General features: G+C 44.6%; 22 non-coding genes across 22 annotated transcripts; all 22 read right to left on the reverse strand.

The window, feature by feature from the left end:
- Positions 1-33: 33 nt before the first annotated feature.
- On the reverse strand, positions 34-106 carry trnav-cac (transfer RNA valine (anticodon CAC)). Its single transcript has one exon. It is a non-coding gene; the product is annotated as a tRNA-Val (tRNA).
- Positions 107-353: 247 nt separating this feature from the next.
- trnav-cac (transfer RNA valine (anticodon CAC)) lies at positions 354-426 on the reverse strand. The gene has a single exon. It is a non-coding gene; the product is annotated as a tRNA-Val (tRNA).
- Positions 427-1,482: 1,056 nt separating this feature from the next.
- On the reverse strand, positions 1,483-1,555 carry trnav-cac (transfer RNA valine (anticodon CAC)). The gene has a single exon. It is a non-coding gene; the product is annotated as a tRNA-Val (tRNA).
- A 247-nt stretch (positions 1,556-1,802) lies between these two features.
- trnav-aac (transfer RNA valine (anticodon AAC)) lies at positions 1,803-1,875 on the reverse strand. Its single transcript has one exon. It is a non-coding gene; the product is annotated as a tRNA-Val (tRNA).
- A 523-nt stretch (positions 1,876-2,398) lies between these two features.
- trnav-cac (transfer RNA valine (anticodon CAC)) lies at positions 2,399-2,471 on the reverse strand. The gene has a single exon. It is a non-coding gene; the product is annotated as a tRNA-Val (tRNA).
- A 533-nt stretch (positions 2,472-3,004) lies between these two features.
- trnav-aac (transfer RNA valine (anticodon AAC)) lies at positions 3,005-3,077 on the reverse strand. Its single transcript has one exon. It is a non-coding gene; the product is annotated as a tRNA-Val (tRNA).
- Positions 3,078-3,600: 523 nt separating this feature from the next.
- trnav-cac (transfer RNA valine (anticodon CAC)) lies at positions 3,601-3,673 on the reverse strand. Its single transcript has one exon. It is a non-coding gene; the product is annotated as a tRNA-Val (tRNA).
- A 778-nt stretch (positions 3,674-4,451) lies between these two features.
- Positions 4,452-4,524, reverse strand: trnav-cac (transfer RNA valine (anticodon CAC)). The gene has a single exon. It is a non-coding gene; the product is annotated as a tRNA-Val (tRNA).
- A 247-nt stretch (positions 4,525-4,771) lies between these two features.
- trnav-aac (transfer RNA valine (anticodon AAC)) lies at positions 4,772-4,844 on the reverse strand. The gene has a single exon. It is a non-coding gene; the product is annotated as a tRNA-Val (tRNA).
- Positions 4,845-5,367: 523 nt separating this feature from the next.
- Positions 5,368-5,440, reverse strand: trnav-cac (transfer RNA valine (anticodon CAC)). Its single transcript has one exon. It is a non-coding gene; the product is annotated as a tRNA-Val (tRNA).
- A 533-nt stretch (positions 5,441-5,973) lies between these two features.
- On the reverse strand, positions 5,974-6,046 carry trnav-aac (transfer RNA valine (anticodon AAC)). The gene has a single exon. It is a non-coding gene; the product is annotated as a tRNA-Val (tRNA).
- A 523-nt stretch (positions 6,047-6,569) lies between these two features.
- On the reverse strand, positions 6,570-6,642 carry trnav-cac (transfer RNA valine (anticodon CAC)). The gene has a single exon. It is a non-coding gene; the product is annotated as a tRNA-Val (tRNA).
- A 778-nt stretch (positions 6,643-7,420) lies between these two features.
- On the reverse strand, positions 7,421-7,493 carry trnav-cac (transfer RNA valine (anticodon CAC)). The gene has a single exon. It is a non-coding gene; the product is annotated as a tRNA-Val (tRNA).
- A 247-nt stretch (positions 7,494-7,740) lies between these two features.
- On the reverse strand, positions 7,741-7,813 carry trnav-aac (transfer RNA valine (anticodon AAC)). The gene has a single exon. It is a non-coding gene; the product is annotated as a tRNA-Val (tRNA).
- Positions 7,814-8,305: 492 nt separating this feature from the next.
- Positions 8,306-8,378, reverse strand: trnav-cac (transfer RNA valine (anticodon CAC)). The gene has a single exon. It is a non-coding gene; the product is annotated as a tRNA-Val (tRNA).
- A 247-nt stretch (positions 8,379-8,625) lies between these two features.
- On the reverse strand, positions 8,626-8,698 carry trnav-aac (transfer RNA valine (anticodon AAC)). Its single transcript has one exon. It is a non-coding gene; the product is annotated as a tRNA-Val (tRNA).
- Positions 8,699-9,507: 809 nt separating this feature from the next.
- trnav-aac (transfer RNA valine (anticodon AAC)) lies at positions 9,508-9,580 on the reverse strand. Its single transcript has one exon. It is a non-coding gene; the product is annotated as a tRNA-Val (tRNA).
- Positions 9,581-11,257: 1,677 nt separating this feature from the next.
- trnav-cac (transfer RNA valine (anticodon CAC)) lies at positions 11,258-11,330 on the reverse strand. The gene has a single exon. It is a non-coding gene; the product is annotated as a tRNA-Val (tRNA).
- A 502-nt stretch (positions 11,331-11,832) lies between these two features.
- Positions 11,833-11,905, reverse strand: trnav-cac (transfer RNA valine (anticodon CAC)). The gene has a single exon. It is a non-coding gene; the product is annotated as a tRNA-Val (tRNA).
- Positions 11,906-12,428: 523 nt separating this feature from the next.
- On the reverse strand, positions 12,429-12,501 carry trnav-cac (transfer RNA valine (anticodon CAC)). Its single transcript has one exon. It is a non-coding gene; the product is annotated as a tRNA-Val (tRNA).
- A 502-nt stretch (positions 12,502-13,003) lies between these two features.
- trnav-cac (transfer RNA valine (anticodon CAC)) lies at positions 13,004-13,076 on the reverse strand. The gene has a single exon. It is a non-coding gene; the product is annotated as a tRNA-Val (tRNA).
- A 247-nt stretch (positions 13,077-13,323) lies between these two features.
- On the reverse strand, positions 13,324-13,396 carry trnav-aac (transfer RNA valine (anticodon AAC)). Its single transcript has one exon. It is a non-coding gene; the product is annotated as a tRNA-Val (tRNA).
- Positions 13,397-13,430: the final 34 nt, after the last annotated feature.

Raw genomic sequence — 13,430 nt, forward strand, 5'->3', positions numbered from 1 at the left:
CGAGAATGACATAAATAATAGTGGAGCTAGCAATGTTTCCGCCCAGTTTTGAACTGAGGACCTTTCGCGTGTGAGGCGAACGTGATAACCACTACACTACGGAAACTGAAGCTGTGCATATCAAACAGATTTTGGGCGGCACGTAGACTGGTGCCTAGGGACAGCTCATAGGAGGTAGGGCGGGATGCTTTTTGTACGATGCAGAACATTTGCCGTTTCTTTTACAGCATGTCAAGAATAGCAGATGAGGCTCCCCTCTTATCCTTAGTTATGAATATGTTGATATTGCCATCAGTAACGTGCAGTCATAAATCTTCACACAAGAATGAAATAAAGAGATTCGGAGCTAGTAATGTTTCCGCCCAGTTTTGAACTGAGGACCTTTCGCGTGTGAGGCGAACGTGATAACCACTACACTACGGAAACTGAAGCTTTGCATATCAAACAGATTTTGGGCGGCACCTAGAGTGGTGCCTAGGGACAGCTCATAAGAGGTAGGGCGGGATGCTTTTTGTACGATGCAGAACATTTGCCGTTTCTTTTACAGCATGTCAAGAATAGCAGATGAGGCTCCCCTCCTATCCATAGTTATGAATATGTTGATGTTGCCATCAGTACTCAATCTTTGGGAAAGTAGTGTTTCTACCAAAGTCCGATTCACACCTCAGCATCGGAGAATCTCTTGGAAAAGGACCTTACAATAGAGATTATCTGCTGGAAATTCATTCCCACAGACTTCCGGAGTGGTGCCTAGGGACAGCTCATAGGAGGTAGGGCGGGATGCTTTTGCAGCATGTCAAGAAGAGCAGATGAGGCTCCCCTCCTATCCATAGTTATGAATATGTTGATGTTGCCATCAGTAACGTGCAGTCATACAACTTCACACGAGAATGACATAAATAATAGTGGAGCTAGAATGTTTCCGCCCAGTTTTGAACTGAGGACCTTTCGCGTGTTAGGCGAACGTGATAACCACTACACTACGGAAAGTGAAGCTGTGCATATCAAACAGATTTTGGGCGGCACGTAGACTGGTGCCTAGGGACAGCTCATAGGAGGTAGGGCGGGATGCTTTTTGTACGATGCAGAACATTTGCCATTTCTTTTACAGCATGTCAAGAATAGCAGATGAGGCTCCCCTCCTATCCATAGTTATGAATATGTTGATGTTGCCATCAGTACTCAATCTTTGGGAAAGTAGTGTTTCTACCAAAGTCCGATTCACAACTCAGCATCGGAGAATCTCTTGGAAAAGGACCTTACAATAGAGATTATCTGCTGGAAATTCATTCCCACAGACTTCCGGAGTGGTGCCTAGGGACAGCTCATAGGAGGTAGGGCGGGATGCTTTTGCAGCATGTCAAGAAGAGCAGATGAGGCTCCCCTCCTATCCATAGTTATGAATATGTTGATGTTGCCATCAGTAACGTGCAGTCATACAACTTCACACGAGAATGACATAAATAATAGTGGAACTAGCAATGTTTCCGCCCAGTTTTGAACTGAGGACCTTTCGCGTGTGAGGCGAACGTGATAACCACTACACTACGGAAACTGAAGCTGTGCATATCAAACAGATTTTGGGCGGCACGTAGACTGGTGCCTAGGGACAGCTCATAGGAGGTAGGGCGGGATGCTTTTTGTACGATGCAGAACATTTGCCATTTCTTTTACAGCATGTCAAGAATAGCAGATGAGGCTCCCCTCTTATCCTTAGTTATGAATATGTTGATATTGCCATCAGTAACGTGCAGTCATAAATCTTCACACAAGAATGAAATAAAGAGATTCGGAGCTAGTAATGTTTCCGCCCAGTTTTGAACTGAGGACCTTTCGCGTGTTAGGCGAACGTGATAACCACTACACTACGGAAACTGAAGCTGTGCATATCAAACAGATTTTGGAAGGCACGTAGACTGGTGCCTAGGGACAGCTCATAGGAGGTAGGGCGGGATCCTTTTTGTACGATGCAGAACATTTGCCGTTTCTTTTACAGCATGTCAAGAATAGCAGATGAGGCTCCCCTCCTATCCATAGTTATGAATATGTTGATGTTGCCATCAGTACTCAATCTTTGGGAAAGTAGTGTTTCTACCAAAGTCCGTTTCACACCTCAGCATCTGAGAATCTTTTGGAAAAGGACCTTACAATAGAGATTATCTGCTGGAAATTCATTCCCACAGAGTTCCGGAGTGGTGCCTAGGGACAGCTCATAGGAGGTAGGGCGGGATTCTTTTTGTACGATGCAGAACATTTGCCGTTTCTTTTACAGCATGTCAAGAATAGCAGATGAGGCTCCCCTCCTATTCATAGTTATGAATATGTTGATGTTGCCATCAGTAACGTGCAGTCATACAACTTCACACGAGAATGACATAAATAATAGTGGAGCTAGCAATGTTTCCGCCCAGTTTTGAACTGAGGACCTTTCGCGTGTGAGGCGAACGTGATAACCACTACACTACGGAAACTGAAGCTGTGCATATCAAACAGATTTTGGGCGGCACGTAGACTGGTGCCTAGGGACAGCTCATAGGAGGTAGGGCGGGATGCTTTTTGTACGATGCAGAACATTTGCCGTTTCTTTTACAGCATGTCAAGAATAGCAGATGAGGCTCCCCTCCTATTCATAGTTATGAATATGTTGATGTTGCCATCAGTACTCATTCTTTGGGAAAGTAGTGTTTCTACCAAAGTCCGTTTCACACCTCAGCATCGGAGAATCTATTCGAAATCTGCGAAAAAGGACCTTACAATAGAGATTATCTGCTGGAAATTCATTCCCACAGAGTTCCGGAGTGGTGCCTAGGGACAGCTCATAGGAGGTAGGGCGGGATGCTTTTTGTACGATGCAGAACATTTGCCATTTCTTTTACAGCATGTCAAGAATAGCAGATGAGGCTCCCCTCTTATCCTTAGTTATGAATATGTTGATATTGCCATCAGTAACGTGCAGTCATAAATCTTCACACAAGAATGAAATAAAGAGATTCGGAGCTAGTAATGTTTCCGCCCAGTTTTGAACTGAGGACCTTTCGCGTGTTAGGCGAACGTGATAACCACTACACTACGGAAACTGAAGCTGTGCATATCAAACAGATTTTGGGCGGCACGTAGACTGGTGCCTAGGGACAGCTCATAGGAGGTAGGGCGGGATCCTTTTTGTACGATGCAGAACATTTGCCGTTTCTTTTACAGCATGTCAAGAATAGCAGATGAGGCTCCCCTCCTAGCCATAGTTATGAATATGTTGATGTTGCCATCAGTACTCAATCTTTGGGAAAGTAGTGTTTCTACCAAAGTCCGTTTCACACCTCAGCATCTGAGAATCTTTTGGAAAAGGACCTTACAATAGAGATTATCTGCTGGAAATTCATTCCCACAGAGTTCCGGAGTGGTGCCTAGGGACAGCTCATAGGAGGTAGGGCGGGATTCTTTTTGTACGATGCAGAACATTTGCCGTTTCTTTTACAGCATGTCAAGAATAGCAGATGAGGCTCCCCTCCTATTCATAGTTATGAATATGTTGATGTTGCCATCAGTAACGTGCAGTCATACAACTTCACACGAGAATGACATAAATAATAGTGGAGCTAGCAATGTTTCCGCCCAGTTTTGAACTGAGGACCTTTCGCGTGTGAGGCGAACGTGATAACCACTACACTACGGAAACTGAAGCTGTGCATATCAAACAGATTTTGGGCGGCACGTAGACTGGTGCCTAGGGACAGCTCATAGGAGGTAGGGCGGGATGCTTTTTGTACGATGCAGAACATTTGCCGTTTCTTTTACAGCATGTCAAGAATAGCAGATGAGGCTCCCCTCCTATTCATAGTTATGAATATGTTGATGTTGCCATCAGTACTCATTCTTTGGGAAAGTAGTGTTTCTACCAAAGTCCGTTTCACACCTCAGCATCGGAGAATCTATTCGAAATCTGCGAAAAAGGACCTTACAATAGAGATTATCTGCTGGAAATTCATTCCCACAGAGTTCCGGAGTGGTGCCTAGGGACAGCTCATAGGAGGTAGGGCGGGATGCTTTTTGTACGATGCAGAACATTTGCCGTTTCTTTTACAGCATGTCAAGAATAGCAGATGAGGCTCCCCTCTTATCCTTAGTTATGAATATGTTGATGTTGCCATCAGTACTCAATCTTTGGGAAAGTAGTGTTTCTACCAAAGTCCGATTCACACCTCAGCATCGGAGAATCTCTTGGAAAAGGACCTTACAATAGAGATTATCTGCTGGAAATTCATTCCCACAGACTTCCGGAGTGGTGCCTAGGGACAGCTCATAGGAGGTAGGGCGGGATGCTTTTGCAGCATGTCAAGAAGAGCAGATGAGGCTCCCCTCCTATCCATAGTTATGAATATGTTGATGTTGCCATCAGTAACGTGCAGTCATACAACTTCACACGAGAATGACATAAATAATAGTGGAACTAGCAATGTTTCCGCCCAGTTTTGAACTGAGGACCTTTCGCGTGTGAGGCGAACGTGATAACCACTACACTACAGAAACTGAAGCTGTGCATATCAAACAGATTTTGGGCGGCACGTAGACTGGTGCCTAGGGACAGCTCATAGGAGGTAGGGCGGGATGCTTTTTGTACGATGAAGAACATTTGCCGTTTCTTTTACAGCATGTCAAGAATAGCAGATGAGGCTCCCCTCTTATCCTTAGTTATGAATATGTTGATATTGCCATCAGTAACGTGCAGTCATAAATCTTCACACAAGAATGAAATAAAGAGATTCGGAGCTAGTAATGTTTCCGCCCAGTTTTGAACTGAGGACCTTTCGCGTGTTAGGCGAACGTGATAACCACTACACTACGGAAACTGAAGCTGTGCATATCAAACAGATTTTGGAAGGCACGTAGACTGGTGCCTAGGGACAGCTCATAGGAGGTAGGGCGGGATCCTTTTTGTACGATGCAGAACATTTGCCGTTTCTTTTACAGCATGTCAAGAATAGCAGATGAGGCTCCCCTCCTATCCATAGTTATGAATATGTTGATGTTGCCATCAGTACTCAATCTTTGGGAAAGTAGTGTTTCTACCAAAGTCCGTTTCACACCTCAGCATCTGAGAATCTTTTGGAAAAGGACCTTACAATAGAGATTATCTGCTGGAAATTCATTCCCACAGAGTTCCGGAGTGGTGCCTAGGGACAGCTCATAGGAGGTAGGGCGGGATTCTTTTTGTACGATGCAGAACATTTGCCGTTTCTTTTACAGCATGTCAAGAATAGCAGATGAGGCTCCCCTCCTATTCATAGTTATGAATATGTTGATGTTGCCATCAGTAACGTGCAGTCATACAACTTCACACGAGAATGACATAAATAATAGTGGAGCTAGCAATGTTTCCGCCCAGTTTTGAACTGAGGACCTTTCGCGTGTGAGGCGAACGTGATAACCACTACACTACGGAAACTGAAGCTGTGCATATCAAACAGATTTTGGGCGGCACGTAGACTGGTGCCTAGGGACAGCTCATAGGAGGTAGGGCGGGATGCTTTTTGTACGATGCAGAACATTTGCCGTTTCTTTTACAGCATGTCAAGAATAGCAGATGAGGCTCCCCTCCTATTCATAGTTATGAATATGTTGATGTTGCCATCAGTACTCATTCTTTGGGAAAGTAGTGTTTCTACCAAAGTCCGTTTCACACCTCAGCATCGGAGAATCTATTCGAAATCTGCGAAAAAGGACCTTACAATAGAGATTATCTGCTGGAAATTCATTCCCACAGAGTTCCGGAGTGGTGCCTAGGGACAGCTCATAGGAGGTAGGGCGGGATGCTTTTTGTACGATGCAGAACATTTGCCATTTCTTTTACAGCATGTCAAGAATAGCAGATGAGGCTCCCCTCTTATCCTTAGTTATGAATATGTTGATATTGCCATCAGTAACGTGCAGTCATAAATCTTCACACAAGAATGAAATAAAGAGATTCGGAGCTAGTAATGTTTCCGCCCAGTTTTGAACTGAGGACCTTTCGCGTGTTAGGCGAACGTGATAACCACTACACTACGGAAACTGAAGCTGTGCATATCAAACAGATTTTGGGCGGCACGTAGACTGGTGCCTAGGGACAGCTCATAGGAGGTAGGGCGGGATCCTTTTTGTACGATGCAGAACATTTGCCGTTTCTTTTACAGCATGTCAAGAATAGCAGATGAGGCTCCCCTCCTAGCCATAGTTATGAATATGTTGATGTTGCCATCAGTACTCAATCTTTGGGAAAGTAGTGTTTCTACCAAAGTCCGTTTCACACCTCAGCATCTGAGAATCTTTTGGAAAAGGACCTTACAATAGAGATTATCTGCTGGAAATTCATTCCCACAGAGTTCCGGAGTGGTGCCTAGGGACAGCTCATAGGAGGTAGGGCGGGATTCTTTTTGTACGATGCAGAACATTTGCCGTTTCTTTTACAGCATGTCAAGAATAGCAGATGAGGCTCCCCTCCTATTCATAGTTATGAATATGTTGATGTTGCCATCAGTAACGTGCAGTCATACAACTTCACACGAGAATGACATAAATAATAGTGGAGCTAGCAATGTTTCCGCCCAGTTTTGAACTGAGGACCTTTCGCGTGTGAGGCGAACGTGATAACCACTACACTACGGAAACTGAAGCTGTGCATATCAAACAGATTTTGGGCGGCACGTAGACTGGTGCCTAGGGACAGCTCATAGGAGGTAGGGCGGGATGCTTTTTGTACGATGCAGAACATTTGCCGTTTCTTTTACAGCATGTCAAGAATAGCAGATGAGGCTCCCCTCCTATTCATAGTTATGAATATGTTGATGTTGCCATCAGTACTCATTCTTTGGGAAAGTAGTGTTTCTACCAAAGTCCGTTTCACACCTCAGCATCGGAGAATCTATTCGAAATCTGCGAAAAAGGACCTTACAATAGAGATTATCTGCTGGAAATTCATTCCCACAGAGTTCCGGAGTGGTGCCTAGGGACAGCTCATAGGAGGTAGGGCGGGATGCTTTTTGTACGATGCAGAACATTTGCCGTTTCTTTTACAGCATGTCAAGAATAGCAGATGAGGCTCCCCTCTTATCCTTAGTTATGAATATGTTGATGTTGCCATCAGTACTCAATCTTTGGGAAAGTAGTGTTTCTACCAAAGTCCGATTCACACCTCAGCATCGGAGAATCTCTTGGAAAAGGACCTTACAATAGAGATTATCTGCTGGAAATTCATTCCCACAGACTTCCGGAGTGGTGCCTAGGGACAGCTCATAGGAGGTAGGGCGGGATGCTTTTGCAGCATGTCAAGAAGAGCAGATGAGGCTCCCCTCCTATCCATAGTTATGAATATGTTGATGTTGCCATCAGTAACGTGCAGTCATACAACTTCACACGAGAATGACATAAATAATAGTGGAACTAGCAATGTTTCCGCCCAGTTTTGAACTGAGGACCTTTCGCGTGTGAGGCGAACGTGATAACCACTACACTACAGAAACTGAAGCTGTGCATATCAAACAGATTTTGGGCGGCACGTAGACTGGTGCCTAGGGACAGCTCATAGGAGGTAGGGCGGGATGCTTTTTGTACGATGAAGAACATTTGCCGTTTCTTTTACAGCATGTCAAGAATAGCAGATGAGGCTCCCCTCTTATCCTTAGTTATGAATATGTTGATATTGCCATAAGTAACGTGCAGTCATAAATCTTCACACAAGAATGAAATAAAGAGATTCGGAGCTAGTAATGTTTCCGCCCAGTTTTGAACTGAGGACCTTTCGCGTGTTAGGCGAACGTGATAACCACTACACTACGGAAACTGAAGCTGTGCATATCAAACAGATTTTGGGCGGCACGTAGACTGGTGCCTAGGGACAGCTCATAGGAGGTAGGGCGGGATCCTTTTTGTACGATGCAGAACATTTGCCGTTTCTTTTACAGCATGTCAAGAATAGCAGATGAGGCTCCCCTCCTATCCATAGTTATGAATATGTTGATGTTGCCATCAGTACTCAATCTTTGGGAAAGTAGTGTTTCTACCAAAGTCCGATTCACACCTCAGCATCGGAGAATCTCTTGGAAAAGGACCTTACAATAGAGATTATCTGCTGGAAATTCATTCCCACAGACTTCCGGAGTGGTGCCTAGGGACAGCTCATAGGAGGTAGGGCGGGATGCTTTTGCAGCATGTCAAGAAGAGCAGATGAGGCTCCCCTCCTATCCATAGTTATGAATATGTTGATGTTGCCATCAGTAACGTGCAGTCATACAACTTCACACGAGAATGACATAAATAATAGTGGAACTAGCAATGTTTCCGCCCAGTTTTGAACTGAGGACCTTTCGCGTGTGAGGCGAACGTGATAACCACTACACTACAGAAACTGAAGCTGTGCATATCAAACAGATTTTGGGCGGCACGTAGACTGGTGCCTAGGGACAGCTCATAGGAGGTAGGGCGGGATGCTTTTTGTACGATGCAGAACATTTGCCGTTTCTTTTACAGCATGTCAAGAATAGCAGATGAGGCTCCCCTCCTATTCATAGTTATGAATATGTTGATATTGCCATAAGTAACGTGCAGTCATAAATCTTCACACAAGAATGAAATAAAGAGATTCGGAGCTAGTAATGTTTCCGCCCAGTTTTGAACTGAGGACCTTTCGCGTGTTAGGCGAACGTGATAACCACTACACTACGGAAACTGAAGCTGTGCATATCAAACAGATTTTGGGCGGCACGTAGACTGGTGCCTAGGGACAGCTCAAAGGAGGTAGGGCGGGATGCTTTTTGTACGATGCAGAACATTTGCCGTTTCTTTTACAGCATGTCAAGAATAGCAGATGAGGCTCCCCTCCTATTCATAGTTATGAATATGTTGATGTTGCCATCAGTACTCATTCTTTGGGAAAGTAGTTTTTCTACCAAAGTCCGTTTCACACCTCAGCATCGGAGAATCTATTCGAAATCTGCGAAAAAGGACCTTACAATAGAGATTATCTGCTGGAAATTCATTCCCACAGAGTTCCGGACTGGTGCCTAGGGACAGCTCATAGGAGGTAGGGCGGGATCCTTTTTGTACGATGCAGAACATTTGCCGTTTCTTTTACAGCATGTCAAGAATAGCAGATGAGGCTCCCCTCCTATCCATAGTTATGAATATGTTGATGTTGCCATCAGTACTCAATCTTTGGGAAAGTAGTGTTTCTACCAAAGTCCGATTCACACCTCAGCATCGGAGAATCTCTTGGAAAAGGACCTTACAATAGAGATTATCTGCTGGAAATTCATTCCCACAGACTTCCGGAGTGGTGCCTAGGGACAGCTCATAGGAGGTAGGGCGGGATCCTTTTTGTACGATGCAGAACATTTGCCGTTTCTTTTACAGCATGTCAAGAATAGCAGATGAGGCTCCCCTCTTATCCTTAGTTATGAATATGTTGATATTGCCATCAGTAACGTGCAGTCATAAATCTTCACACAAGAATGAAATAAAGAGATTTGGAGCTAGTAATGTTTCCGCCCAGTTTTGAACTGAGGACCTTTCGCGTGTTAGGCGAACGTGATAACCACTACACTACGGAAACTGAAGCTGTGCATATCAAACAGATTTTGGGCGGCACGTAGACTGGTGCCTAGGGACAGCTCAAAGGAGGTAGGGCGGGATGCTTTTTGTACGATGCAGAACATTTGCCGTTTCTTTTACAGCATGTCAAGAATAGCAGATGAGGCTCCCCTCCTATCCATAGTTATGAATATGTTGATGTTGCCATCAGTACTCATTCTTTGGGAAAGTAGTGTTTCTACCAAAGTCCGTTTCACACCTCAGCATCGGAGAATCTCTTGGAAATCTGCGAAAAAGGACCTTACAATAGAGATTATCTGCTGGAAATTCATTCCCACAGAGTTCCGGAGTGGTGCCTAGGGACAGCTCATAGGAGGTAGGGCGGGATCCTTTTTGTACGATGCAGAACATTTGCCGTTTCTTTTACAGCATGTCAAGAATAGCAGATGAGGCTCCCCTCCTATCCATAGTTATGAATATGTTGATGTTGCCATCAGTACTCATTCTTTGGGAAAGTAGTGTTTCTACCAAAGTCCGTTTCACACCTCAGCATTGGAGAATCTCTTGGAAATCTGCGAAAAAGGACCTTACAATAGAGATTATCTGCTGGAAATTCATTCTCACAGACTTCCGGAGTGGTGCCTATGGACAGCTCATAGGAGGTAGGGCGGGATGCTTTTACAGCATGTCAAGAATAGCAGATGAGGCTCCCCTCCTATCCATAGTTATGAATATGTTGATGTTTCGAACAGAGGACATCAACATCATCAGAGGAAAGTAGTGTTTCTACCAAAGTCCGTTTCACACCTCAGCATCTGAGAATCTCTTGGAAAAGGACCTTACAATAGAGATTATCTGCTGGAAATTCATTCCCACAGAGTTCCGGAGTGGTGCCTAGGGACAGCTCATAGGAGGTAGGGCGGGATCCTTTTTGTACGATGCAGAACATTTGCCGTTTCTTTTACAGCATGTCAAGAATAGCAGATGAGGCTCCCCTCTTATCCTTAGTTATGAATATGTTGATATTGCCATCAGTAACGTGCAGTCATAAATCTTCACACAAGAATGAAATAAAGAGATTTGGAGCTAGTAATGTTTCCGCCCAGTTTTGAACTGAGGACCTTTCGCGTGTTAGGCGAACCTGATAACCACTACACTACGGAAACTGAAGCTGTGCATATCAAACAGATTTTGGGCGGCACGTAGACTGGTGCCTAGGGACAGCTCAAAGGAGGTAGGGCGGGATGCTTTTTGTACGATGCAGAACATTTGCCGTTTCTTTTACAGCATGTCAAGAATAGCAGATGAGGCTCCCCTCCTATCCATAGTTATGAATATGTTGATGTTGCCATCAGTACTCATTCTTTGGGAAAGTAGTGTTTCTACCAAAGTCCGTTTCACACCTCAGCATCGGAGAATCTCTTGGAAATCTGCGAAAAAGGACCTTACAATAGAGATTATCTGCTGGAAATTCATTCCCACAGAGTTCCGGAGTGGTGCCTAGGGACAGCTCATAGGAGGTAGGGCGGGATCCTTTTTGTACGATGCAGAACATTTGCCGTTTCTTTTACAGCATGTCAAGAATAGCAGATGAGGCTCCCCTCCTATCCATAGTTATGAATATGTTGATGTTGCCATCAGTAACGTGCAGTCATACAACTTCACACGAGAATGAAATAAATAATAATGGAGCTAGCAATGTTTCCGCCCAGTTTCGAACTGAGGACCTTTCGCGTGTGAGGCGAACGTGATAACCACTACACTACGGAAACTGAAGCTGTGCATGCTAAACAGATTTCGGGGGGCTCCTAGACTGGTGCCTAAGGACAGCTTATAAGAGGTAGGGCGGGATGCTTTTTGTACGATGCAGAACATTTGCCGTTTCTTTTACAGCATGTCAAGAATAGCAGATGAGGCTCCCCTCCTATCCATAGTTATGAATATGTTGATGTTGCCATCAGTACTTATTCTTTGGGAAAGTAGTGTTTCTACCAAAGTCCGTTTCACACCTCAGCATCGGAGAATCTCTTGGAAATCTGCGAAAAAGGACCTTACAATAGAGATTATCAACTGGAAATTCATTCCCACAGAGTTCCGGAGTGGTGCCTAGGGACAGCTCATAGGAGGTAGGGCGGGAAGCTTTTACAGCATGTCAAGAAGAGCAGATGAGGCTCCCCTCCTATCCATAGTTATGAATATGTTGATGTTGCCATCAGTAACGTGCAGTCATACAACTTCACACGAGAATGACATAAATAATAGTGGAGCTAGCAATGTTTCCGCCCAGTTTTGAACTGAGGACCTTTCGCGTGTGAGGCGAACGTGATAACCACTACACTACGGAAACTTAAGCTGTGCATATCAAACAGATTTTGGGCGGCACGTAGACTGGTGCCTAGGGACAGCTCATAGGAGGTAGGGCGGGATCCTTTTTGTACGATGCAGAACATTTGCCGTTTCTTTTACAGCATGTCAAGAATAGCAGATGAGGCTCCCCTCTTATCCTTAGTTATGAATATGTTGATATTGCCATAAGTACTCAATCTTTGGGAAAGTAGTGTTTCTACCAAAGTCCGTTTCACACCTCAGCATCTGAGAATCTCTTGGAAAAGGACCTTACAATAGAGATTATCTGCTGGAAATTCATTCCCACAGAGTTCCGGAGTGGTGCCTAGGGACAGCTCATAGGAGGTAGGGCGGGATTCTTTTTGTACGATGCAGAACATTTGCCGTTTCTTTTACAGCATGTCAAGAATAGCAGATGTGGCTCCCCTCCTATTCATAGTTATGAATATGTTGATGTTGCCATCAGTAACGTGCAGTCATACAACTTCACACGAGAATGACATAAATAATAGTGGAGCTAGCAATGTTTCCGCCCAGTTTTAAACTGAGGACCTTTCGCGTGTGAGGCGAACGTGATAACCACTACACTACGGAAACTGAAGCTGTGCATATCAAACAGATTTTGGGCGGCACGTAGACTGGTGCCTAGGGACAGCTCATAGGAGGTAGGGCGGGATGCTTTTTGTACGATGCAGAACATTTGCCGTTTCTTTTACAGCATGTCAAGAATAGCAGATGAGGCTCCCCTCCTATCCATAGTTATGAATATGTTGATGTTGCCATCAGTACTTATTCTTTGGGAAAGTAGTGTTTCTACCATAGTCCGTTTCACACCTCAGCATCGGAGAATCTCTTGGAAATCTGCGAAAAAGGACCTTACAATAGAGACTATCAACTGGAAATTCATTCCCACAGAGTTCCGGAGTGGTGCCTAGGGACAGCTCATAGGAGGTAGGGCGGGAAGCTTTTACAGCATGTCAAGAAGAGCAGATGAGGCTCCCCTCCTATCCATAGTTATGAATATGTTGATGTTGCCATCAGTAACGTGCAGTCATACAACTTCACACGAGAATGACATAAATAATAGTGGAACTAGCAATGTTTCCGCCCAGTTTTGAACTGAGGACCTTTCGCGTGTGAGGCGAACGTGATAACCACTACACTACGGAAACTGAAGCTGTGCATATCAAACAGATTTTGGGCGGCACGTAGACTGGTGCCTAGGGACAGCTCATAGGAGGTAGGGCGGGATGCTTTTTGTACGATGCAGAACATTTGCCGTTTCTTTTACAGCATGTCAAGAATAGCAGATGAGGCTCCCCTCTTATCCTTAGTTATGAATATGTTGATATTGCCATAAGTAACGTGCAGTCATAAATCTTCACACAAGAATGAAATAAAGAGATTCGGAGCTAGTAATGTTTCCGCCCAGTTTTGAACTGAGGACCTTTCGCGTGTTAGGCGAACGTGATAACCACTACACTACGGAAACTGAAGCTGTGCATATCAACCAGATTTTGGGCGGC

Source organism: Leuresthes tenuis, unplaced genomic scaffold, assembly GCF_036924035.1.
Source record: "Leuresthes tenuis unplaced genomic scaffold, fLeuTen1.0.hap1 SCAF_6, whole genome shotgun sequence".
NCBI classification, from domain to species: Eukaryota; Metazoa; Chordata; class Actinopteri; order Atheriniformes; family Atherinopsidae; genus Leuresthes; species Leuresthes tenuis.